This window comes from Onychostruthus taczanowskii, unplaced genomic scaffold (assembly GCF_017590055.1).
Source record: "Onychostruthus taczanowskii isolate IOZ18803 unplaced genomic scaffold, ASM1759005v1 scaffold17, whole genome shotgun sequence".
Classification (NCBI taxonomy): Eukaryota; Metazoa; Chordata; class Aves; order Passeriformes; family Passeridae; genus Onychostruthus; species Onychostruthus taczanowskii.
In genome coordinates, this window is record NW_024498906.1 from 11,271,537 (window position 1) to 11,297,019 (window position 25,483).

A 25,483-nucleotide genomic window follows, 5' to 3' on the forward strand; every position below is an offset into this window, starting at 1 on the left:
AGGGAATGCCTTGTGCCGTTCCCTGGGGTGCTGATCAGCATTCATGCTGAGCTGGATACCTGGGAATGACACAGAGGAAAAACCTCACTGAGGTAACTGAAAAGAAAAAATCCTTTAAGCATCACACTGTGGTCACTAGTTGTTCCAGGAGTGGTTTGAACCCCATGAGCAGGGGCTCCACACACCCCCATGAATATCTGCAGAATTGCTGAATCCCCTCATGCTGTCAGAGTTTGAAGTTAACTCACCAGAACGTTTTTGGGCTTGTTCTGGAGGCTGGAAATTCAGCTACATTCCCAGAAAGCTTGAACTCTTACCTAGGATTAAATTAGCAAGTATAAAGAATAGTTCAAGTTAGTCGGCTGATCCATTGGAGGGGTGCTCTGGTTTTTTACAGCTATTTATGCAAGAGTGTGGACACATGTATATACACACAAAGAAGAAATACGGGCTGCTCCCTTGGCCTCATCCCACTTTCCATGAGCAGAAGTGCTGCCCTGGGAGCTGTAGCCATTCACGTCTGCAATCTGCCACCTGTCAGAACAATCTGAGATTTGCTGGTGACAACTGAGTGCTAATATCTGCCATCCTTGCCCTGCAAATAGCCGAGGCATTCCAAGTCCCAGGCCCCTGGCCCTTGCGTCAGCTCTCCTCCCCGGGATTAGTTCAAACTCAGCCAATCACCCAGTGGCCATTTGGAGTGATTCACTCTTAGCAGTATCTTCAACACTCACTGAAACTTCAGGGGGAAAATGAGTCATTTCACATTATAGAAAGTCATATCTTGCCCTTGGTATTTCTATGTATACATGAGTGATAATCATTTATTTTTAGATCGATTTCTCTAGCATTAATGCTGCTTCCTTTGATAAAGGCCGTCTTGAGAGCCACTGCTAATATTCTGCTTATTGCAGAAAAGCTATAGGAGTTCATTTATTTATTCATGCGGTTGAATGACAGGGAGCCACAGCAGTGGCTGATTGTTGGGAGTCAGCCTGCAGACAGGGGCCCTGTTGCTAGGTTTATCTGCCCAATATGTGTTCAATAATGCAGTGAAATCATCCCCTTTCTGGCATTTGCTCGCTGCTTGAATCACCCGGGTCTGCCTCCGAGACCGTCTGGCGATGACGCAGAAAATCCTGGCTTTTCAGGGGGAGCCATTAGACAAGGTATTTGTCACGGTGTCCTGGAGAAGATCTTGGCACTGGATAACCAAGAGCAAGCAAGGGGATAAAGCAGAGCCTCAGGCCTCATTAGCTCCTGTCAGCATCCCAAGGAGCCAAAGCGTTCACCACGGCAGCTGTGGGTGGATGTGGTTTTGGTCCAAGTGCACCCACTGTGCCTGTGCCACCCACAGCACAGGAACCTATGGCTGGTTTGGGATGTGCCAGGTCTGATACTGCACCCAAAACTTCACCTGCAGCACTCTCTGGATAACAGCCTGGCTTTCTCTGTACCTAAAACAGCAGCGCTCCTGCGCTGGGGTCATCTGGCCTCACCTCACACAGTTTCATGTGTGCAGGTTCATCCCCTGCCGAGCCTGTGTGAGGAGGGCAGCACAAATTCCTTGGTAATTCCCAAGGGGTCCAGCCCTTGGGCAACCACAAACATCCATCACCTTCTCATGCATCAGCAGAGAAAGGCAGGGAACACCATCTGGCCAAGAGAGACATTTCAGAGCCCTGCCTGAAGGGACACGGGACAACTTTCTGCTGCACTTCAATGTCTTTACAAAAAGTCTCCTGGGCTTTATACACATATGTGTGTAAATGTATGTTTCCACTCCAGATAACATGCAAGATGATATTTAAAAATCCAAATGCATAGCTATGTGTCACAGAGAGGAATTTGCAAATTTGCAATTTGTTGAGATTTTGCTTGCTGCCCCCGCACCCCAAGAATGAAGAGGATTTGGATGTAATTCCATAGTGAAGCAGCTTTCAGCCCAGTCTGAGATAATTTTATTAGTGAACCTAAAATAACAGCAGCCTTTGCATGAGGGGATCTGTGTGGATCAGTAGCCAGTCACTGAATACCTGGGGGAGTTCCCCCTATGCCCATCTGGCCCCTCAGCAGCCTCTCTGGAAGCAGGGATCAGTCCCTCCAGCTGCAGTGGCAGGATCCATGTCACAGCCCCCAGCAGGGAATGTGTTCCCTCCGTTTGAAGCCTGTCCCCTGGGTTTGGGCTGTGTCCCTGCAGAGATGTGCAGTGTCCTCAGGCACAGAGGGGAGCAGGGGGGAAGCTGAGCAGTGCAGGCAGGGTGTGCTGCCTGTGGATGAATTCCTGTCTCCTCCCAGGGCAGCACAGTGGGTCGAGCTGTCTCCTGTGCCAAGCTTGGCCAGTGCCCTTCTCACATGAGCCTCCTGCCCTGTAGCATATATTTTTTGGGAAATTCTAAGTGCTTTTGCCCTTCTGTATGGAGATGTTTTTCCCTCCCCACTCCTCTCCTGCCTCTCCCCTGGCCTGCAAGGCCAGAGTTCATCCCTGCTCTGGAGCCTCCCTCTGGGTTTTGTTCCCCAAGAAGTTCCCCAGAGGCAGTTCCCTCTGCAACCAATAAAACCTGGTCCAAACTGTGACTTGCCCTCCTTCCCATCCTCCGAATGTTAAATGCAATTTTGGATATAAACTATCCAGATTAAAGAGACAACTGAGACATTTTACTATCATGCTGGCTCCTAAGTTAGATAAATACTATAAATTGTGGAGCCAGACTCAGCTCTGACTGAACTTTCACATCCAGCTTTAGTTTGATGTTGAAATAAGGTGACACCCCGATTTCAAGAGAACTGACTTATCCCCTATTGGTGTTTATGTAAAGAGAGTTCATCTCATGGCCTCCTTCCTGCATCATGGAAATACTGCCAGTGTGACTCCAAGTAGTGTTTTCCTTCTCTGTCTTTCACTGTTCACCAAAGATTTGCTGGGAAAACGGGGCTCAGGCAGCATCTGTGTAGGAGCTGTTTGAGCACAGATGTTACATCACTTTGGCTCAGGATGACAGAACATAATTATCAGAAAACATTTCTAAGTAACAGGCTCATTGTCTGCTCTATTTAAAATGATTTCTGGCAAATGATCATATCACAGGCAAAAGACCAGCCATCTTCTTATGGCAGGAGAGATGTGTGTGATGAATATGCATGGGAAGGGCCCGAGTGAGAATCAAGTCTGTGAGATGCCTGTCTCCGTACAGTGAAGCTTTCTTGCTATCTCTCAGAGAAAATAAGGAAAACCAAGGGAGCAGTCAGGCTGTGGATGATGGAAGATGTGTGCCTGAAATGTGACATTCAGTGGTTTGGCCGTTTTTACTGCAGCAGCAAAACATATTCTCAGCTGGCTTAGGAGAGGAAGTAAGGCAAGTACTTTGCATGCCTCCATTAGGACATATTTATGTTTTATGTGACTGGATGACATAAACCACTGGTTCTCATCTCTTTCTGGAGCTGTGAAATCTGGCTGAGTTCACTGCACCAGGCCTGCTGGAAGTCAGCACATCAGTGAGGATCTCTGTTGTTGGCAACCATGGCCATAGAAATTACCAAAACAGAGAGCACAGTGTAGTGCTGCTTGATATTTTCCCTGCCTGCAGTCCAGCTGCAGAGCACACTCTACCATTCTCCCTCTCCAACACTCCTGGAAGAGACAAAAGTTTTTAAAATCTTTTAAATTATTGCTTTCGTAGTTTTCAATGTTTTTAAATCCTTCATGACTGGAATGTGTTGCCCAGAGGACCTGTGGATTCTTCATCCTTGGAAGTGTTCAAGGCCAGGCTGGACAGGGCTCTGAGCAGCCTGGTTGAGTGGAAGGTGTCCCTGCCCTTGGCAGAGGGTTAGAACTGGATGATCTACAGGATCTCTTCCACCCCAATCCATTCTATGATTCTGTGATGAATCTATGATTCTAAGATTGTCTTGCTTGACCTTTGTATGATGGAGGACTTCGAATTTTACCCTCCAGTTCCAAAACCAAGCGAACTTTTGGTTGAACAGGGTCTCCTACAGAAGTTTTGCCAGATGTAAAGGAATCGAGTGAAGGCATCATTAATGAGTCCCTTGACTGACTGTGCTCGGTATTGGATGTCTGCCAGAACACTTTCCCTCAATTTAGTTTCTCTGCTCTCTTGAGCAGTCCCTTGCCTGGTTTGATAAGGAGCTATCTCCACTTGGTACAGCTCCCTTGGTAAGGCTCCTGGATACTTCCCTCTGGGGAGCTGGCAGGGATCCTGAGCTCTAATGGGTCATTTTTGTGGGACATAATGTCACTTTGACAAGACCTATTCCCACCACAACTTTACAGATCAGGGGGTGCCTCTGTGACTGGAATTCCACAGAAGGCTCCATGGCCATGTGCAGGCTTGTGTTCTTAGGGCTGGCCCTGGAGGTGCTTACCTTGTTTGTGTGGTGTGAACACGCTCACCTCCTGTGGACGTATCTGCTGGTGGAGGACATTCTGTGTCCCTCAGGAAACCTTGGGTTGATCAGCTGGTGTAAAAGGAGTTTCCTGACACCTGGAGTGACCTGTCCCTGCCAGGCAAAGGGCTGCTGTGTTGAGCAGGCCATCGCAGGGGTTGCCTCTTGGCCAGCCAGCAGCCAGTTTGAAGGTAATTAAGGAATTCTGGGCAAACTGTAGATGATTTGTTGGGCACTTGTGATGGAGTAATATGAGGGAAATGGAAGGAGAGAAAGGGGACAGTATGCACTTAGAAATAATCCATGTTATTTATTTAATTAAAGCTTGTTTGTTGAATTTTGTTGTTTGGAGTTTTTTTTTTCTTTAAAACAACTCTGAAAGTCTTAATTGCTTAGAAGCACGATGTATTTATCAACAGCAGAACACAGAACTGTTTGTTGAGCTGTGGCATTTTTAGCTTCTGCTCCCTCAAGCTGCTGCTGAGACATTGAGAAATACTTGTTTAGTGGCCTTAGAGTTGCGTGTTTTAGTCAACAAACTTGGCTGCTCTGTCAAGTTAAGGTGACCTTAAAATGCAATAACATTAGACTATTTGTTTTTGCAATGTTAATGTAAGTACTCTTGCTTATAAACAAGAAGCAGCTATAAAAAGGACTCAGTCTGTCCTGAGTGTGCAATTGTGCTCCTTCCACAGGGACAGCCTTTTACAGAAAAAAACCCTAAATTACCATCTGGCTGAAGCCTGTGGAAATATTTCCATTCACTTCAACCAAATCAAGATTTGGCACAACAACAGAATAAGTTCTGGGTGTCCACATTCCCTATCTCTCCCAGATGCACAGACATGAATTTTAGCCCTCTATATTTATTAATGTAAATCCCCAAGCACTTCTAAACTCTATAATCGGAAAATCAAGGTGCAAACCCTAAAGCTCTCCCATTAGTTCAGATTTCCTTTTTCCTGTGAAAGACAACTGCCTGCACTATGGAAGCATGTCAGCACCTTCCCTGTTGTAAGAATTATATCCTCTAATCTGCATAAATATCCTTAAATTTAGGTCTCTTTTCCCATTAAAGCCCTGAAGAAGGAGAAAGAGGAGGAGGTCTCAGGACTCTAGTGGTCAGAGCAGAAAAGCAAAAACAGACACAAAATAGGGAAATCTATTCCTCATGGAAAATTATCAAAATGTAAGTTTTCCAAGCCCATTCCTGATGCATCCATAGTGACTGAAGAGATAAGAGGTATATGTGTGTGAAGGTCTTGGGAGGACTGAGGTAAAAAACAAACAAAAGAAAAAGCCCACCAAAACCCCCATAAAAAGCTGTATGCAAATGACTTCAGAGCTATTTGTGACATTGACAGCGTTTCTTTACTCCTGAAACAATAATGGGAATAAAGTGGGAAAGTGGGCGGAAAAAAGAGGAAATGGAACAAATGGAATTTTGGCAGTAGAATATATCAGGAGCACTTAGGTACTTTTGAAAATGTTATTCAAATTTCCCAAGTAGCTGAGGCCATGGCTCAATGAGATCATAAATCAACTTTCAGTGCACTTAGCACTGACCCAAATCCATTACAACCACACAGCACAAGACATTGAACTGCTACTTGAATCCCTTTGCTGCATCTCATTCACCAGACAGCACAGCTTTGGATGGGTTAATGCCATTAAAACAGCTTTCAAGCAAACCAGGTGCTTTGTGTCCTCCTGAAGGTGGCACGAGGCCAGGGTGACAGGGTAGAGCTGCACAGACACTGGGCCATGGGTTGTGGCTTATGCAATGGAGAGGCAACAGTGTGAGTGTGAGTGCTCAGCTCAGGTCAGCTTCGTCCTGCCAGGGGAGAGCAATGGGGCTTTGGGGAGCTCCTTGGTCCCCAGCCTCCACTGAAATAAATGCATTGGGAAACTGGGATCTCTTGAAAACCCCTTTGGGTTCCTGTCAGAACCCAGGACATCCCTCTGGGTGCCCTGGATGGCTCAAAATCCTGGCAGGGGCTCGGAGACCCCGGCAGGAAGCCAAAGACACTTGGGAATTCAACCTTAACCCATGGAGCAAATTACCAATGTTATGTGAAGAATTACAAGTCACAAAAGTTTAAGTAGCGTAACCGTAGTTTTCACGGGGTGAAAAGTGGAATTTTGAAGGTTTTTACTATGGGGGTCTAGGGGACAACGTGGAGGAATTTGGGCGTTGTCCTGTTCTTCTTCCTTCTTCTTCCTAGCCTCCATCTTCTTGGTGATGGTGGAACTCTGGGACTGGTGCAAAGTAGAAAGTCACTGTCTAACACAGGTGATAGGTATTGGAACATAACTGTAAATATCAAATACATAGTTTATAGTATAAAAGACAATGCCGGCCCCGTGGGAGGGCAGTGTGCCTCGGACTGACCTGCTGAACAGACCTCAGCAGGCCAGACAGAAAATGTTTTAGATAAGAAATAATAAACAACAACCTTGAGAACGACAGTTGAAGACTTCTGACTCCTTCTTCGACAGCTGGGTTGGGGAAAAGAGACTTTTAACACACCTCGGGGTCATCTTGACCACAGGAGATCCCGAGAGGTGCCCTCACAAATGTGCTTCCTGGTGCCGAATTCTCATCAGAAACCACTCGAATTGTGAAATTTCTCCATCATTCCACAGACTTGGACATCACCTTCCCCTGTGGTCCATGCTCCCTTGGGCTCATCCAACCTGTTCATCCCCTGGGGATGCCGTTGGCTGGCACTTTGGAAGATGCCATGAAGAAATCTTAGGACTTACCTAATTCACAAGGGTCTCCAATACACAAATTCCAAGGATTTTCCTGGTGGAAGGGATGAGGAACTATGGAATCTGCACCTGACTGAACCCCACCTTTCCCTAGCCCAGGGTCAGGGCTGTGGAGCACAGGGAAGGCACCACTGGCAGAACCTGGATTCAGATGTGATCCTTCAGCCTGGGACAGGCACTGTGGAGCCTCATGGAAGCTCAAAGAGGAAAAGGAGGAGCCTCTTTAATACCTAGCAGGAGTTGGGCAGCCTCAACGTTTCCTTCAGCAATCTCTAGATCTTGGAAACTGGTAGGATGAATTTTGGGGTGCTCTGCAAAGCAATTGTGTGATGAAAGGGACCTTGGGGTAGGAACTTCAAACTGAAAGAGAGTAGGAACTCTAAACTCAAAGAAAGTAGGTCTAGATTAGATGTTAGAAAGAAATTCTTCCCTGTGAGGGTGCTGAGGCCCTGGACAGGTTGTCCAGAGAAGCTGTGGCTGCCCCATTCCTAGAAGTGTCCAAGGCCAGGTTGGACAGGGTTCTGAGCACCTGGGAGAGTGGAAGGTGTCCCTGCCCTTGGCAGGGGGTTGGAACTGGATGATCTTTGGTCCCTTCCAATCCAAACCATTCTATGATTTTATGATTCTAACTTGGTTGCTGTGAGAAGGCCCAAGGACAGTGAGGCACAGAGAGAAAATACCTCCTTCAGAGGAGTTTTCTAACATACTGAAAGATTTTGCACTACAACAAGCTGAGGACCTTGAAAGAAAAGTTTCAAGGCAGGATGCAAAGGCCCCTGAGGTCAGCTGAGGGCCATAAGGGCCATTTCTTTGCTGTGTCAACGTGGCAGTGATGCAAGGTCAGGTGAGGTTGGCTCTAATGGCACACAGCTCACAGGATGCCTGGGGAGCCGACGTGAAAGGGGCACTCCGAGTTGCTAATGCCTTCATCTGGGTCAGCAGCTAATAGTCAGACACTGATTCACAGAACTTCCCTTCCCTGAGAGGTCCTGTAAATAGATGTATTTTTTTTAAACAGTGAGGAAGTGAGCAGCCCTGCTGAGGATTAAGTGCTCCCCATGTCTGACCTCAGGCATGCTGGCGTTGCCCCAGCCCAAGCTGCCTCAGGCACTCCTCTCCAGCTTTCTCCACATTTCCCCCTCATCCTTTCCCCCACTCCCTTCTCCTCCCTCCTGTCCTCGTGTTGGGGCTATCCAAAATTGAATTCCTGCTGGAGTAGGGAACAAGTGTTGAAATCCTCCCCCCCACCCTTTTTTTTTCTTTTTTTTTTTTTTTTTTTTAAATTTTCTGTGAAATGCAATTCTTGCTCATCTTATTCTCAGAATATCCCCTGCTGGATGGACCCCTTGCCCCTTTCCCTCATCCCAGCCCTGCACAGCTGCACAAAGAGGTCAGTGAAGTTGCAAAAACAGCTTTTCCCCCAAGGCTTGGTCTGGCCATGAAGGCCCCTTGCTGATGCCAGTTCCTGGGCTCAGGAGATTCCTGCTCACCACAGCTCCAACTGGCTGGTTCAGAGGTTGGCTGGAGCCCGCTCACACTTTCTGGGGGCTATTTCATAGGACTTTAAATACTGCAAAAGACGTTCAACAAATTTCAGCAGGATCCTTTAATCACAACCACAAAATAGTGGAGTTTTCAGTTCTTGGAGAAGTAGGGAATGGGCTCAGCAGAACTGCCACCTTGGATTTCCAGAGGACAGGCTCTGGTCTCTTTAGGAGTCTGGTTGACAGAGTCCCTTAGGAGGCAGTCCTGAAGGTCAAAGAGGTCCAGGAAGAAACAGAGATTCTTAAGAAGGAAATCCTAAAGACACAGCAGGAGCAGGCCATCCATCCCCATGTGTCAAGGGATGAGCCAGAGGGGCAGAAGGATCAGGCTGGCTGAGCAGAGAGCTTTGGCTGGAACTCAGGGAATAAAGGAGCATTAATGACTTTTGGAAGAAGGTGCAGGCAACTCAGGAGGACTACAAGAATGTTGTGAGGTCATGCAGGGAGAAAATCAGAAAAGGCAAAGCCCAGATAGAACTTAATCTGTCTACTGCTGGAAAAGACAATAACAGTTGTTTCTATAATTACATTATCAGCTAGAAGAGGTCTAAGAGACTCTCCATCCTTTCTTGGATTTGGGGGAAAATACTTAAAGCCTTCTTCGCCTCAGTCTTTAGTAGTAAAAGCAGTTGTTTTCTGGGTACCCTGATTTGGAAGACAGGGAACAGCATGAAGACCCATAATCCAAGGGAAAATCACCAGCAACCTACTGCAAGACATACAGACATACACAAGTCTGTATAGCATTCATCCAAGGGTGCTGAGGGAGCTTTCCAAGCCACTTCCCATAAGTTACCAACAGTCCTGGTTAACTGAGGAAGTTACCCGTGACTGGAAATCAGTAAATGTGCTGCCCAGCTAAAAGAAGGATCAGAAGGGGGATCCTGGGAACTACAGGTCTGTCAGCCTGACCTCGGTGCTGTGAAGGTCATGAGGCAAATGATCCCAAGTGCCATCATGTGGCACATGCAGGACAACCAGGGGATCAGGTCCAGCTGGCATGGGTTTGGGAAGGGCACGTCCTGCTTGACAAACCTGATCTTCTGTGACCAGGCGACCTGCTTAGCAGGTGAGGGAAAGGCTGTGGATGTTGTTTGTACTGGACTTCAGTAAAGACTTTGATGTCATTTCCCACAGCATTCTCCAGGAAAAACTGGCTGCTCATGGCTTGGGAGGGTGCACTCTTTGCTGGGCTAAAAACTGGCTGGGTGGCCAGGTCCAGGGGTGGTGGAGAACAGAATTACACCCAGCTGGTGACCAGGCACAAGCAGCGTTCCCCAGGACTTGGTACTGGGGCCAGTTCTGTTCCATGTCTTTATTAATTGTCTGGATGAGGCGATGGAGGCACCCTCAGTCAGTCTGCAGATGACTCTAAACTGGGCAAGAGTGCTCTGCAATGAAGGAAGGACATTGAGGGGCTGGAGTGTGTCCAGAGGAGGGCAATGGAGCTGGGAAAGGGTCTGGAGCACAAGTCTGACCAGGAAGTGCTGAAGGAGCTGGGGGTATTTAGTATGGGGAAAAAGGAGGCTCAGGTGGGACCTTCCTACTCTCCACAACTCCATTGCAGGATGTTGTGGCCAGGTGGGGGTCACTGTCTTCTCCCAAGTAACACATGATAGGAGGAGAGGAAATTATCTCAGGGTGTGCCAGGGAAAGTTTAGGTTGGATATTAGGAAAATTTTCTTGATGGCCAAGCATTGGAACAGGCTGCCCAGGGAAGTGGTGGAGTCACCATCCCTAGAGGCATTTAAAAGATGTGCAGATGTGGTGCTTGGGGACATGAGTTAGTGGTGGCCTTGGCAATGCTGGGTTAATGGTTGGACCTGATGATCTTGGAGGTCTTTTCCAGCCTACACTGTTCCATGATTCCATGATTTGGGTCTCACTATTTGCTTCTTTCCATTCTCAGTCCCTGTCCTCCAGAGCCCAGCCATTTCTGTAGAGGACACATCCTTCAGGGCAATATTTTATGCCTTTCTTGATGTCTTTTATGCCTTTCTTGATGTCTTTTATTTACCCATTAATGTAAACTCTGTCTGTGACAGGCTTTTAGCATGACTGTTTCTGTGATAAGTCGTTTACTTCTTTTTCCTTTGGGTTTTGCCTGTAACAAAAATGATTTACCATTGGGAAGCCTTTCCTTGCCTCTTTGTATGTTTGCCACTGCATTGGTCTCCTCAGCTAAGCTGACATTTTTCTGGGCAAAAAGGAATTATTTCCCAAACCAGGTTAGGTAGATCAGGAAAGCAAGTAGGGTAAGCAGAATTTAGACCAGCAGAAGAACACAGCTATATTTTATTCAGGGAGAACATTAAGATAAATCTTCCAAATCACCCCCCTCTAAATATAAACTGAATCTTCTGACATAAATCAGCCAATTTAGCTGCTGCTAAAGGCTTTGTAGTGTAGGCAAGTGCTCCTAAGTGGAGCTGGCTGAAGTGCTGCTGGTTTGACTCACTGCACATCAGGTCGATAAGGTTACTGCTCCCCTCGTGCAGCTTTTCTGCAGGTTCATGCAGATCCCCAAGGCAGAGATGCTCTGCAGTGAACCTTTCTGCATTTGTTGTTCTCACATCCTGGGTGTCTTCTGGCAGCACTCATCATATGCATCATTGCTCAATTCAAGGCTCTCGTGTTCTCAAGTCTCTTTACAGGCAGGGTGGGATGTGGCTGGTGGAGCTCGGGGTTGTCTGGGCTTGAGTGGAGTGAATCATCCTCACAGAGTAATCTCCCTCTGCCACTGATGCTGAACTGCTGCAAGCTGTTCCTACTCAGCAAAGCACATAAGCCAATTTCTGGCTCCATTTTCATTCAGCAGAACATTTAACTGTGAGTTTAATATTAAACTCATGCTCAAATCCCTTAGGTTATTAATGGGTTTAGGTGAACGTCCACTCTGCATCACTGAATGAAGCAGGGATTAATTAAAGGAGAGAGGAGCTCTGCAGAGCTGGGTTCAGGCAGAAAACTGGTGCACTCCCACCTAAGGCTTCTCTCCCCACCAGCTGTGCATCCAACAGTTTATTCCCTGGGTACAGTGCTGATACTTTAATCTTGCTCATCAAGGGATATTTTTGTGGTGTTGGATTTGCATGCTGAAAGAGCCTGTGAGGTGGCTCAGGACCTTGGTGAACCTCTCAGCTCTGCTGGTATGGGAAGGGTGATGGCAGCTGGGTGTGGCATTCAGAGGCCATCCCTCTACACACCTGGCTCTTCTCATCTCGAGCTTCAGACAGCAGAGGTGGAGGATGCACACAAAGCACAATGGGCTGACGTGACAGCTTTCCCATAGCAGATGTCACACAAGCTCAGAAAGGGTAGGAGTTGAAATACTCACTTGCTGTATGTTTTCAGAGGGGAGGAGGTGACAGCTCCCTTTGTACACTGCACAAGTGCAGATTGGGCAGGGCACCTGCTGCTCTCTGTGAAGGGGATCTTCATTTCTGTAAAGGAGATTCCTCCCTCACTGTTTGCTCATTGTAGAAAATGCTGAATTGAAGATGCTTTTAGGAGCATGTTGTCTTCACAAAGTCCTATAATTTTGACATATCTCTTCCTCTGTTGCAGGAGATGACATAATATTTATGAAAGCCCTGACACATGTTGTCCAGATGTTGTGGATGCCCCATCCCTGGAAGTATTCAAGGCCAATTTGAATGGGGCTCTCAGCAACCTGATCTAGTGGAAGATATCCCTGCCCATGGCAGTAGGCCTGGAACTGGATGATCTTTAAGGCTCTTTCCAACCCAAACCATTCTATGATTCTTTAATTCTACGGCTGATGCTGTCAGTCCCTGAGTGCTGACAAAGACCACAACTCTCTGGGCACAGATCAAGCTCTCTTTGTACCCCACTTTTCCCACCTTTATAATGGGAATAACAATAGTTGTTAACCTTATAGCAGTGTGGTATTGGCTGTGTTTAAACAGAAAGACTGAGCACACTTGGTGGAACTCCATTTAATTGCTCCTGGATTTAAATTTGGGGTTTCCAGTGTTCCCATTCTATCCATTAGCCTGGACACCCTCTGACATGCAATGGCAGTAGGGGACTTATTGGTGACTTCCAGGTAACAAGGGACAGGGTCAAAGGGGATGGCCTCAAGCTGCACCATAGGATATGAGGAAAATTCCTTTACTGTGGAAGTGTGGCCAGACATTGGAACAGACTGTCCAGGGAAGCAGTGGAATCACTATCCCTGGAAGTGTTAAAACATGTGGTGGTTAGGGATTTAGTAGTGGACTTGGCAGCACTGGGTTGATGGTTGGACTTGATGATTTTCAAGGCCTTTTTCAACCTTAATGATTCTCTGATTCCAAGGGTGCAAACCAGAAGCCTTTCCTTGAGCTGAGTGGAGTTGTGCCATTGCCAGGCTGTGGTAAGGAGAGGATGTTTATCGCAGACTGTTTTGATTTGTAGAGTGAAAACACAGAGCTTAGTCATCAAAAACAGGGGTTAGTCATCAAAAACAGTTTACCTTCCTCTCAAAATATGAAAAGGCTTAAAAGTTTGGTGAGGTTTACAGGGCATTAAACAAACACTGCTATTACAATTGCCGGTGTTAATTCTCATCAGGTAGCCTTCCTTCCCCATTCGAGGGGAGACTCAGAGCTCCTTGTCAGCTGCCAAATGCTGTGACCCTGGTGCCCATAAAAGGTTTCTGTTGTAACTGTCTTGTTATCAGCCCATCAATGTCCTGACACTTCCTAGTGATTAATCCTGTGTTGAAATGAAATTAAGTTTCCATATATTTGGCCAGTGACCCCAGGACTTCCTATTTGGGGAATACAAAGAATAAAGCATCTGTAGCCTACAGGAAGCCAGAGTCTCTGATTTCCTGCAGAGGCAGAACAAGAACAAACAGGGAACACATTTTTCACCACGGCAGTCGAAAGTGCACGTAAGAGCCCTGTCGGCCCCCATGATGAAAACAATTGGAAGGGGGAACATCCCTGGTCCCAAAATTATTTGTGGGTGTTTTGTTACGTACACAATATGCCATTAGAAAATAGATGCAACTCAAGTTAATGTTTTTTCCAGGTGACTATTAAGGTTTCCTTTGGCATAAGTCTTTTGGTTTCCATCAGTGAGATTGTGCTTGTTAGGCAAGTGAGTTTTACTTTGCCTTTTGCTGCACTAGGCTCTCTAAATCTATTTGAGATTAGGAAAATGCAAGGATATTTTTTTACAGCTTTGTTTAAACGAGACAGGCCAGATTCAGGCTGATGTAAATGCCAGTGAAAGGGGCAGGAGGAGGTGATAAGGCAGCAAATCCTCCTTGCAGCCTAACTCTGACTTGTGATGAAAGGTATGTGGGGAAGTAGAGGCACCAGCCTGCCTGCTGAGGATCCCTGAGGGAGAGCCATTGCTGCCTCTACAATCCAATTCAGCTGCTCTATACTCACAGATGGAAACACTTCTGGATGCTTCCAAATTGCTGGTTATGTCTTGCACTAATGGGCATCATCAGCTTGGAATTAACCTCTCTCTGAATAATGCTTCTACCTGAATACACATAATGGCACACGTGCATCTGCACATACAGAGTGTGTGTATTTACAGAGAGAGAAAAAGGTGTCCTGTTTACCCATCACCTTGTTGAGGTTGTCTTGGTTGATGGAGTGTTTCACCCAGCTCTGTCAGATGGGTCTCACTCTGCTTTCCCAGGGTTGGTGGTGCTGTTGCTTCTGGTTCTTTGTTAGAAGAAATTGCCTTGTTTCTGCCCTGCAAGGATATAATATTACCATAACCACTGTGTTTGAGAATACCTTGTTCCCTACAGTTTTCCATCAGTAAAGCCTCTTCTCATGCTTTGTAACCCAGACTGGAGAGAAAGAGGAGAGCCAGGAGGAAGCTGCAGAATGTTGGGCTTGGTCTGACTGGTGGCTGGTTAACACAGCTGTCCTCCAGCAGGCAGAAACAGGATTCCCTGGAAAGTTGCTTGTCTTGGCATTTTTAATAAATTGCTACCTAGAGGGAAAATGCAAAATGTTGTTCTCCTTGAAACCATGGAGGACTGGCTGTGAAGTTTTGGACCTGAGAGAAGATTCAAAGTCTAACTGTGATATTTGTCTGAAAGGGCATCTGTAACATTGTGTTTGAGTTGTCAGCTTTGGAGTGGGTGTTCCTGTTGCCCTGAAAGTACCAAGTGCCTGAGGAACACAGGATGTGGCTCACTGGTCCTTACTGTGGTGACACTGGGATGATCATGTTATATTAAACAAGTCCCAGGAGATCTACAGAGAACTGTGAGTGAAGTAAGGACAAGTTTACACCACAAAGTGCTTCTCACCACTGGAATGCCAGAAGCAGTGGGAATCAAAGCTGGTCTGCAGCATTGACTGGATACAGTCTAGACACATTGACTTGGCAAATGCCTGGAGTTAATCAGCTCTTTTTCTTAATCCAGGCTCTTGTCATATGGCCTTTGTTTACCCTACAGTTTGGTAGAAGGCTCAAGAAGTACCTGTTTGTGCTGAAATTTGCAGGGATGTGGGAACGCAGCGGGGAACATGGGCATTCACAGAGAGAGACCGGATCCACAAGTCTCTCACACTGAAATTCTGTGTCTGCAGTGAGCTGGGCTGCACTATTTTTTCATTTTATTCTCTGCCCTGACTTTTGCAAGGCACCGTGTGTCCCTGTCTATGCCAGTGGGCTGGTTAAGTCTCTTCTAATTATTCTAGAATGAATACTGAGCAGACAAATCCAGGCGGTGCTGCCAGCTCTAGTGATTTTGTCAGTCTTGCAATATTTGCTTTTTGTTCTCGTGGCTTTTGCTCCTACATTCATGCAATGAAATTCCACTTTCCACCAGCAAACAAGAGGAGGGGAAAGAAAAGCACTCCAGGAGTCCAGTCTAGCTGGCAGGGAAGGAAAGTCAGGAGCAATGACACAGGAACTCCCAGGCTGTCAGAACTGGGCTCATCAGCCCCATGAGGGCTCCATCACTCCACCATGGATATTGCAAATAATCCCTGCTCAATCAATCAGACTAACAAACTACTGCTTATCTCCCTCACTGCTGCACATTACCATCCACATTATCTCATCACTCTCTTTTCTTACCATTTTCTTTCCTGCTGAGAGCTGCTTGTGGTTTTCTGCTCTTCCAGGGGAAAAGCTTGCAGGGAGTGTTCTGCCTTCCCTGTACAGAGGTGCTGGAGGAAGATGCAGCAGGGCCTTGACTGAGCCTGGGGAGAGCAGACAAGGCACAGCTCTGACCTCCTTGGCAGCTCTGACATGAAGAGAGCCCAGTGGAGAGGCCAGGGATACCAGATCCATGCAGGATCTTTCCTCAGCAAACATGGGGTGCTGCCTGGGGGTGGACAGGTCCCCCCAGAGTGCCCTGGTGCCGTGGGTGGGATCCACTGCTTGTGCCTCATCCTGCATGGGAATCACACTCCTCTGCTGTTTCTGGCAATGGACACCCCTTCCCAATCAGTCAGGGCTAAGCCCCTCAGCCACCCTTTCAATACAGATTGCCTGTACTACTCTCAAATTTCATGTCCTGTTTGAGAGGCACATGGGACACAGCTTTTCTTGTGTTCTTTTGCCATCTGGCCATTGCCTGCAGCACAGGCTCTCTCTGCACATGTGACTCAGCAGCCCAGATGTCCCAGATGTTTGCAAACCCTTCCAGCACCCTCCCCTACCCTGAGCTTCGTGCACTTTCTTCCACAGCCCCCAGGCTGATAAGGCTAGTCCTTATCACAGCAACACTTCAGTTTTGGTCAAAAGGACCAGTAGTTCTCATGGGGGCACCTTGATCTAAAGATTTAAAGAAAGATCTTTCTTTAAGGAAAAAGCAGTTGGATTGCAAAGGCTGTTGTATACAAACTCAGATTATCTTGTTCAGAGTGTTTATTCTTGCTTTTATTCTTCTCCTTCCTGTTAAAACCCACCATTGTCAGTGAGTTACAGACGTGATGCACGTCTAGAGATGGAGAATTTATTTTCCTGCTGCTACTGTTGGTCAAACCCTGCTCCTATGAGCACATCAGGTGTAAGCATCCCTTTCTCTCCCACCAGCACCAAGCTCTCCTGGCTGTGGCTCCCAGATTCAGCTGATGAAACACAGAAATCTGAGCTCTCCTGCTTTTCTTCTACACAGGGATAACCCCATGGAAGTCATCAGCACTGCATCTGTGCTAATATACAGCACAGATGGAAAACTCTGTAATTTTTTTTCAGTGGTGTAACTCCCCTGATGTAATCATTACCCAAGGATTTCATCAAAATCACCGTTGTGTTGCAAAGGTGTCAGTAAACACAGAATTTCCCTGATATGTCAGGGGTGATAACGTTTTCCTGATACAGCACATAAATTGCCAAGTAAGTGTTCTCCTCATTTGCATCACTTTTACCCCAACACAACTCCACTAATTTGACAATTGCAGGAGTTTTGGATGTCCCAGGAGGAAGCTCACCTTTGCAGTTCTTGAAATTGATGATCTCTGGGTTTCCAGCCACTGAGCTGTGATTGTTCAGCAGAAATGAGCTCTACGCAGAGCTGATGGAGCTGCACAGCAGCAGGGTCATTAACAGGCAATGAGCAACCAGATCTTGTTTGCATCATTTCAGAGGCCATTTAGAGTTGGAACTGCACAAATGAAAGACAAGATCATTTGAGGAAAGAGTGGGTTAAGCTTTCTATCCTTAGGTAGTCACTAGCCTGAGTAGTAGTAGAAATTTTGGGTTCTCTCTGATCCATCCTCTGCCCAGTGACAGAGAGATCAGCACAGAGGAAGGTCTGACCTTGTTCTCTTTTCCTACCCCTCTTGCAACACCATGCAAGGGACATTACTGCTTTACCTTTTCACTGTGTGACCGAATCACTTGTACCCATTTTCACACCCCTTGAGTCTGAGAAGAAGTTGGGATTTTCTGCTTGCAGTTATGTAGATCACTTTAAAGCTTTTATCCCAGAAAAATGCACTCTAGGAGCCAAAAAGGTTGCTGGCTCTTGTGTGAGGTTGCTTGTAGTTTATATGATGCCTGATGCAAATTGAAAAACTGACGTTTGAATAGAGAAACTTTCGGTCTGCACTGTAGGTTTGGCTGATAGGAAGCCCTTCTGTGCTTCAAGGCTTTCCTAAGATGTCAAACATTTCGAGTTAATTAGGGTTAGGAGCCATTTCACTGTTTGAATTTGTGACAGCAGAGAGTTAAATAAAGCCTTGCTTACAAAGTCTCTCACTTGGAAACATACACAAAGCTGTTCAGCCTTAATTCCTGAGTTTGCTTTATGGTTTTTGGTAAACATTGTCTCTTTTCTCAGCCTCTGTGAAGGAGCTCTTGCAGGTCTTTATTTGCCTTCCTTTCACAGCAGAGTTTGCCTAGGCTTGCTGGGGATTGTGCTAACTTTGCAACCAAGTCTGCAAGAAGACAAAACACTTTCCACTTGTGCACCAGCCCTTTGAGATGATTGCTAACAGAGGGCTGGGGCTTCAAATACAATAGCAGCACTGAGATGATGAGCTAAGAGTTTACAGATGACTTCTTACAAGGCGTTCAGAGCATTAAGGAAGGCTCACCACTTAGAAGTTGAAAAAAGTATTCAGGATTGTCACTTGAGCAAGGTGGTGGTGCCTTGGTTAGGTTTACTCTTGACATTTTCACTAGCCCTGTAAGAATTTTGTGTAAAATATCTGCAGGCTTTTGTTAGGATGTAGAACATTCTTCCTTGGTTTTATTTTAATAATCACTTAATAAGATGTTAAGATCTTGTTTATACTGGAAAATTTAAAATAAACTAAATCAGAAAACCAAAGCATACATCTTCATGCAGACCCTATGATGTGACGTTAGACTCTTTTATCAATTTCACTTATGCCTCTTGGCAATAGCTCACATTTAAAGTAAAATATAAAAGGTCATTTTTATACTGGGCTAGGGGTATTTCCATGGGGAAGAGATGATGGTGTAAATGCACCATATATGTTATAAGTAACTTCTAACACTTTGACAAGTAGACAAGGTCTTTGTATGAGGGAGTGATTCCAGACCTAAATCTTGGCCCAAAGACAGGCTTGAGGCTTATTCCCACACATCAGGGCTCAGGCCCTCAGCTGGGGTAAGCTGATGCCTCTCTATTGATTTCTGAAAAGCTAAACTAATTTCCAGCAGAGGAGAATCTGCTCCAGATTTCCCAGCTGCCCTATCAAAAATCTTCTCAGAGAATTGACTGGGGAAAGAAAAAAGGCCTCAGCCTGATTTGAAAGAACATAATAGACCTTTAATTTAATTGACTTAATTTTATTGGCAGCCATTGAATGGTGAAATGAAAACAGATGATCTGGATGAACAAGAAAAGGTTAGATGGGAGTAACCCATTAGTAAATATCAAGGCATCATCCCATTGTCCTCATTTAATAAAGGAACGGGTCAGTAAGTATAATCATAAACATTTTTACATTTTAGTGAAGATTTATTTGACATCATTACTAGCAGAAAGATGGATTCTTGGAACAGCAAAAGATGAAACAGTCTAACAGATGAGAAGTTAGTTCCTTTAGCTGGCAGAGAGCAGCACAGCTCTACAGCCTGACCTATTTAATTCCACCTTTTCAGCAGCTGAGCTATTACTTTGGACTGCTGTGGGATATATGATATTTTTAAAAAGTTTTCTTTGACAAATCGTCCATGCTTACATCTTCTCTTGCCCATTTGGCATTGCTCTTGCAGGCTCCTCAGAGCCAGCAGGTCTGGAGTGGCAGGGCAGTGAAGCTGGACACAGAGCTCTGTGGAATGGGCCAGCAAAGCAGATTTCCCACAGCCCCCCGAGCCCAGCAGAGCAGGGGAGGGGTGAGCTGCTCTGGAAACCTGCACAGCACAGCTCAGACCTCATCTGGAGAAGCAGCTTCTCCCCGTGCCTGCTCCCCATCCCAACAGTCCTGTCCTGCATTCTGTGCAGCCAAGCTTTCAGCTGTCTGGGCTGTCTGGAAGTCCATTCAAACAGGATTTAACAGCCACAGCAAAACCTCATCCAAGGACAGGAGTGCCCTGAGGGGTAGAACAAGTATGATATGATGTGAAAGAGAGAAAATTCCGAGCAGATGCAGGAAAACCAGACCTGACTCCTCACTCAATTCCTTATAATTCACTAGTGGTGGGTGCCCCTTGTGTGGGAGTTCTAACAGAACATTGTCCAGACCAACTCTGAAGAACCTTTTTGCATTATTATCTGCAAATAAATAATTGAACAAATCCTAAAAATAATAAAAAAAATTAAAAATTAAAAGTTTAGATTTTTCTTTATTTTAGATAGAATTGGTTAGAAATAAAATACTTTCTTGTGAAGATGGGACTGAGTTACCCAACCTGGAGTTCCCATGTTCCCATTGAGGATCACCCACCTCACTTTCCATCTCTGGCAGCTGCCCAAGGGCTGCCTCACTCCCCTTGCTTGTAGAGACAGCCAGACTCTCTATGAGCACCCTGGGCACTCAGGAAATATCCAAAATCTTGCACCACCCCTCTTGCATGGGTTGCCTCAGCCCCACTCCAATGGGATGATGGATGCTGCTCTTGTCCCTGTGCCACAGGGAATGCTTAGGCTGTGCTGGTTTCTGCCTTGATTTTCTTCTGTCCCCTTTCTCCAACTTCACTCAAATGGCCAACCCTGGCTCTGTGCTGCATCCCCAGCCAAACCTGAGGGGCAAAAAGGCAGAGCCACTAATGGTAAAGAAGGTGACAGCCCAGTGACCCCATGCAGGCTGGGATGGCACTCCACAGAGCTGATCACACAGCAGGAACTTCATTTTGCAGTGTTCCTGTCCTTTCTCCCAATATCTTTCCCTTGGGTTTCATAAGCAGAGCCCTCTCAGGCTTCACTGTATGCCGGCTTACAGAGAGCTCACAAAAATCAGTGTTCATTCTTTGGTGCCGTGGCCAGGAGTCAGGAGAGGATATGAAGGCCTCTGGTTTTGGGGAGGGACACTGGCAGCTTCTCTTGTCCCGGAGCAGTGGTGAGTTACAGACATATCCTCTCCTCCTGGGGGGCAAGACTGCTGAGGGCAGAGTCTCTAATACTGCATTCCCACAGGGCATAGCCCAAACAACTGCAGGATACACCTGCTGCCCTGAGACCAGGTGTCAGAACAAGCCAGTTTCACCTCAAGGAAACTGGAAAATCCAAACACTTTCTCTAGATATAATCCCAGGCCCAGCCCCTTTCCCTAAAGAAAATCCCAAATACAACCAGCCCCATTCTAAATATTTTAGTTTTCAGCACTTTTCAACAACAATAGAAAAAAAGAGGTGAAAAAAATTGAGGTCTTCCTGGGAAACCAATTCTTGGTGAAATTTTTCAGTCTGGTCCATAACAGAACATCTTGCAGGGGATCTCCCTGTTTGAATTCCAGCACCAGCACCAGGCTGTGACTCAGAATCAGGACTGCTTTGCTTGGCTCCCAGGGCTCTTGAAATCTGTCTAAGCACCACAGACTGTGCCTGGCGTGGGGTGGGCTCCACAGAGCTGTTCCCTGCACTGCACCCTGCTACAGAGGAAAAGCAGCTTGTATCTTAACACATTTTGCCTGGCAAGCATTTCAAAGGCTTCTCCTCTGAATCAGGGCTGCAAGCATTGCCTACATTTCCTCTTCACAGGACCTGGCAGGTTGAACTATGCAAAATTCCTTAATCCTGTTTATCTGCTGTCTCCTTCCGAAGAGGCACAATGCTCCTGTGGCCTCTATGAGCTTTCCTCTGCTCTGTTACCAGAGTTATATTTGCCCATTTGAAGGCCAAACACGGGCAGGATGAGAGCAAATCAACCAGCAGCCCCTCAGCACACCAGAATTTGGGATTTCAGTGTGAATTAAGGCAGGCAAGTGCAAAGGTACTGTGCCCATTTAGCCTTTTTTGGATTAATGAAGTCCATGGTGTCCACAGCAGATTCTGAGCACATAAAAATTATCCATTCTGAGCTAAAAGCTCAAAACAGGACCTTAAGGGAGGAGGAGGGGAGGTCAAACTCCTCCCTGCCTGCTCCTCCTGTCCTGCAGTCCTGATGGGGCAGGAGGAGAGTGGATTGAGGATGCAGGCAGGGGAACCAGGGTTACCTCTCTTCTGGGCCAAAATCTTGATCTCAGTGCTCTGAGCTGCTCAATGCAGGGATGCTGTTCTGTGCAGCTGAACTTTGTATCCCTGAGGGCAAGGAGAAAATAAATCAGCTCTGTCCTTAACCTTTGTGCAGGGAAAATCACTTCTCTGCTCGCCAGAGAGGAGCAGTGGTCTGGTCCTCAGGGGTTCTGCTGGACTGGGTGTCCTTGGGGGATAGAGAGTGACCTGGGGAGCTGAGCAGGACCTGAGGTGGGGATGGTGGCACTGGGTCAGGTTGCAAAAGTAGGAAGTGAGGCACTGCTGGAATGGAGGAAGAGGAAATGCTCAGGCAAGGTGTAAGGCCCCAATCAACCACCTTGATGAGCCTTTTAAAAAGGGCTTAACAGCCATTCATGTACTCTGAGTTGGATGCACAGGAGAAATACCAATGAGATATACTTAAGGGGTCAAAACAACACTTAAGACTTTACTGACAAAATTCAGAAAATCAGCAAAAGTTTGGCAAAAGGTTTGATACAACATTCAGTCAACATAAAACACTTCTTACAGCATTAACTTGGCCCATTCAACTTAGCAAAATTTAAACCCACTTGATGTTAAGTTACTCAAAATATTCCAAGCAGAGGGAATTAGAAGAGGAAGGAGAAAGAGAGAGAGACAGAAAAGATATGGAAAAGCACACATATAGCTACCCCCTCCTGGGTTTCAGAGATGTTAGAGGAGAGGTAATGTCTGGATAAACATGATGGCCTCATGTTCAGCCTTAAATATCCCTTGGCCTTCCTGAGCCCTTCTCCCAGGTGGGACTTCTGGTCACTTTGCCACTCAGGAGCTGTGTCAGGGGCTCCAGGGGTAGGTGTGGAGCATTGCCAGTGGCTGGCACTGCTGCAGGGCTGGGACACCGGCTCCAGAGGGGTGGGCTGTGAGGAGCAGGGCACTGCCCCGCCAGGCCAAGGCCCCACCTGCCCTGCCCCACACACCTGCATCCCAAAACGTCTTGAGACATCAATCTTGCCACTCTCTGACACAAGGGCAGCATGAAGGAGGAGGAAGAGAGAGGAGGGTCTCCCTTTGGGAATGGCCCAAGCCCTGCGGCAGTGGGGGCAATGCTCACCTCCTTGGCTGGGCCTGGAGCGACGAACGCGCACCGACTGCTGTGGGGGAAGGCTGTGTGTGAACGCCCTCGGCGTGCTCATGTCTCACCCCTCTGCCCTCCTGGGGTGTGTAGGTATCCCTCACTCCCCCAGGTCCGTGATGGGGGGCCAGTGATGAACCTGAAGGTCTGGATCCTGCTGCTGAGTGGCTCAGGGGCTGGCACTCGGCTGCGGAGCGGTCCCAGAGCAGGACTGGTGGCACACACATGTCCAGCTGGAGTTGGTGCCGAAATCTTGGCTTTGCAAAGTTTGTGTGTGGGTATTGACTGAGCCAGGATCCTGCCTGGATATGATTCACCTTCCTTCCCCCTCAAGGGAGGTTCATTTGGGGACCTATGACCAGGTTGGCAGCGGCTCTGTGAAACACTGACTGTCTCTTGTGGGGCTAAGGAGAGAGGCCACCTCAAGCTCATTTCTAGAGTCAGCCTCTTTCTGTAATTTTGCCTTACGAGGGTTGCTCGTGAGCCTGTTCTCTAGGATGGCAAACTGAAGGACCATATGTCATGGTTTGGACTGCCAACACATCAACATTGCAATCATTTGCAGACTGTTTTATACTTCTTTGATTCGGGAATGTGTGTAATTAGCTCCTCAGAACAGCCGGGTAGAGGAAATGCGGTCTGTTATTTAGGCAGAATTAACATCCTTGTTCTCTGCATTGTGATCCTTAGTTTCCTAGTGCTGCTGCCAGAGCAGTGGAGAGATCAGTGCTGAGACATTCGTTCTTTGAGCCTGCCTTCGTTGCAAAACTATTTCTGTTCTTTTTCTAGGCTATCCCGATGACCTACAACTGGCACAAGACGTGCTGATGCTGTAATTAGTAAATACCCTCTGCAAGTGGCAGCAAAAGATTTATAGCCACCATTGGAGGCTTTGCTTTCAGCAAAAGGAGAAGCACCAAAGTGTTTGTTGCTGTTTACTGCATTTTTCTGCAGATTCCCAGCAGGGTCCAGACAGCATTTCGTGCTGCAGGCCTGGTAAATAAATCTTTACTGACCTGTTGTGGCAGAAGCCACATATGAATGTGCTGGTGGGGCAAGAATTATGTTATTTTAATAGGTTAACAAACCCATACAGGCTTCTGCACTGTTAGCATTTGGCCTCCTACCAGGAGTATGATCATTCTGCTATGGTTTCCATTCCTGTCCCGGTGGTTTATGTGGGTTGGTTTTTAGCAGTGCCTGTGTACAGCCAAAAAGCAGGAGAGCAGCCCTGCCAAATGGCCTCCCAGTCACTTGTGCTTTGGAGGCAGGAGAGGGCTCTGTCCCCAGGGAGAAAGGGAAGGAGTGAGAAGGAAGGATATCACAGACATTTTCATTCACGTATTTGCCCTGGTATTGAAATCTGTGGTGCACCTGCAAGGAAAAGGGAGCTTGTTTTTTGCCATTTCAAGTAGAATGTCTTCCAAAGAATTACCAGCTCTGTACTGTGTTTAGTGCTTAATTGGCCTCAATCAAGAGAGCTTGGCCAGTTGGCCACCTGTCCTCTGGTGCTTGGACACCTCTCTTGCCCTTTTTCTTCCTCACCCCTTCAGAGGCTTGTGCATACATGGATTCTCTGTTGCTTAGAAAATGGTGAGGTTATATTGGTCTCTCAAATAGGAAAAATTCTCTTCTTTGCCTGGCCTGACAAACTCTTACAGGGATGATATCTTTGATATCATTGCCTCCTAATAAATTCAGTCAAAATTAGATAATAGGTTCAAAAGTTATTAAAGTCAGGGGGAAGGTGAAAAGTTCTTTGTTTCCATAGGAAAACATGCAGAAGGGGGCAATGTGCATGTCCCAGAGGAAAACGAAAATGACTATTTGCAATCGTAGCATGCTGCAACTTATCTCCCCTTCCTTATCATCTCTTCCACATGTAAAACAAATATTTAAACTGATCATTTTATCTTTCCATCCACCATTTCTGCTCCCTTGGCCAGCTCCACAGGCAGCATGGATAGACTCCTTGGGCTGTTTGGAATGCCTTCCTCTTCCCTGACACTTTTTCTCCTTGGGATACCTATCCCCACTGCCTGGAGGGACACACTCAGCTCCTCTTCTGCAAATGCAGCCAGGTTAGAAGAGGGGCAGTTTCTCAGTTACCTCCTCACGGCTCCTGGCTCCCACTGCACCAGTTCTGCTCTCCCAGTGATCCCCTTGTCCCACTGAAAGGCGCTGCAGCCCCGCTGGATTGTTGGACACAGCGCTGGGCGCGATAGCCGGGGACAGAGCCAAAGTTAGGTCAGCTGGGTGAGCTGGAACACGTCCCCTGGGAAGCGCCTGACTCGGCTGCAGGAGCTGGCCTGGAGCTGACCCTCAGACTCGTGGCATTTCTGTCGGGGGATGCTATTTTGATGACGCTTCTGCAGATTCAATGTCATTTTGGCCTTGCTCCCATTGACGTTGTGGCCATAGGTCTGGACATCAGCTGGCCACAGCCTCTCCTCTTGCTCACCTCCTTTCTGCTTCCTTTTGCCTCGCTGTCCTCAGCCCTGGGTTCTGGGCTTTGCTTTCAGTTGGGAAAGGGCTCAACAAACTGCTTCTGCCT

At 46.9% G+C, this 25,483-nt stretch overlaps 1 long non-coding RNA gene across 1 annotated transcript; it reads right to left on the reverse strand.

Moving 5' to 3' along the window:
* Window positions 1-14,376: 14,376 nt before the first annotated feature.
* Window positions 14,377-25,113, reverse strand: LOC121333560. The gene is made up of 3 exons (XR_005952310.1): window positions 25,039-25,113; window positions 17,159-17,331; window positions 14,377-14,453 (listed from the first exon to the last, which is right to left on the reverse strand). It is a non-coding gene; the product is annotated as an uncharacterized LOC121333560 (long non-coding RNA).
* Window positions 25,114-25,483: the final 370 nt, after the last annotated feature.